We start from the raw sequence: 2,026 nt of genomic DNA, 5'->3' as shown, positions 1-2,026 counted from the left end.
AACTTCTACCAGCCGGAACTATATTGATGCTTACTAACGATACTTTAATTGTGGAAAAGGATTTTTAAATCTGTTGCCTTTAATTATGTATATTTTGTCGTGGAAAATAATCACGTTCGGTCGATAAAACAGACGACTTTAGAATCGCCTTAAAGCTTGGATGCCTAATAAAAAAGATATATGTCAGTGAAAATTTGTTAAAATGTGTGCGTGCGATATCGATATGGTAGTAAACATGAACACATCACTACATACTACTCCATCACTATTGCTCGCATGCATACTCACAAATCGTCTTTAAAACAGCGATATTCTTGGAGTTTGATTCCAGATTAGAATCGCCTTAATGGTATGTTATTTTATGTTATTTTATTTAAAAACAGCTTATAGTTGTCCAAAATTTAAATACTATTTACAAAATTAATTTTTTACTTAATTTAGTTTAACGCATATTAGTATCGAAATTAAAGATTTTGTGTTTTTGGAGTTACTAAATAAGGTATTATCATCATTTTTGTTTAACAAAAATTTAAAATAAATATATAAACTATAACAATATAAATTAATATATAAAAAATCATATTTTGTGTTATTCTTTTAATACAAATTTGTTGTGTTATTTCTGTAATATTCAATAATTACTAATATGTATATGCGAACTACGTATTTTATTACTAGTTGTACCTAGAGGCTATTTTGCACAAAAATATAACTTATTTATATTTTTATATAAAACAAAAATTATATTAAATTAAATTATATTATAAATTATACAAAATTAAATCTGTTTTTGTCGTTTATTTTTTCAACCTGCGGTTAAATTTTCCGACCATAAATCAGATTATTAAATAAGTTAGATTTTATTCTGTACTCTTGTATATACATATTTATTGTATAATTAATATACATATAAAAGAGTACAGAATAAAATCTAACTTAGGTATTTAATAATCTGATTTATAGTCTTATATGGTATTATGACTTTTATAAAAACAGTAAATGTAAAAAAAAACAGTAAAAAACAATAAATGAAATTATAAACCTTTCTAAATTTTGAATTATTTAATCGAAAATTCTTAATCTGTACAGATATCATATTAATAAGTTGAAATGTATGGAATCAAGCGACGCGGTAGCGGCACGACGCCAAGTACAGTCAAATCTCGATAACTCGAACCTCTACAACTCGAAAACCTCTATAAGACGAAAATTGTGTTCATCCCCTTCCGCTCCGCTGCGGAAAACTTTTATAAATCGAAATAAAATCTTAACTCGAATTATTTGTCAGGCATTTAGATATATATTTTACCTCTGTAACTCGAACTTAAAGTAGCCAGACCTCTACAAGTCGAAATTCACCTCTATAAGTCGAATTTCCATTGTCGCTACCTTTATAATTCGAAGTTGTAGCTATGTGTAACCGTGAGTATAATAGCCTGGTATTTTGTTCTATGGTTACATTTATCATATGTATACAATAAATAATCACTGTTAAATATTGATTTTCTTCCTTTAAAAGCCATTATAATTAGAAAATTATAAACTCTCGTACAAAGTCTCCGTAAGTCGAATTTTCATATGTTAATCTTCTTTTACTCGAATTTTGATAAGTCGAAAACTCTATAACTCGAACAATTTTTCTAGTCCCTTGAGAGTCGAGTTATCGAGGTTTGACTGGCTGCATTCCGCAAAGCGCATCATGCGCAAGATTTATCTTTTTATCTTTGTTTAATATTTGATGAACAACAAGGATATTATGATATATCATGCGCATGATGCGCTTTGCGGAATGCAGCCACTGTATATAAAAGTCAGGTGATGACCTGTGAGTATATGGCACTGTCGAAGCGCTACCGCTAGCACAGTATAACCAGTAGGTCCACTTCGTGTCGGCACCTTTGATCTCCTTTTCCGGATCACGTGAGCATCCGTCATGTTAAATCCAGGACCGAATTGAGAAAAGTGCCTCACAAGTAATAAAACAGATAAGTAATATGGATTCGATACAGTAAATCAATAAATTCAA

Source organism: Wasmannia auropunctata, unplaced genomic scaffold, assembly GCF_000956235.1.
Source record: "Wasmannia auropunctata unplaced genomic scaffold, wasmannia.A_1.0 LD334490.1, whole genome shotgun sequence".
Classification (NCBI taxonomy): domain Eukaryota; kingdom Metazoa; phylum Arthropoda; class Insecta; order Hymenoptera; family Formicidae; genus Wasmannia; species Wasmannia auropunctata.
This window is presented reverse-complemented; position numbering follows the sequence as displayed.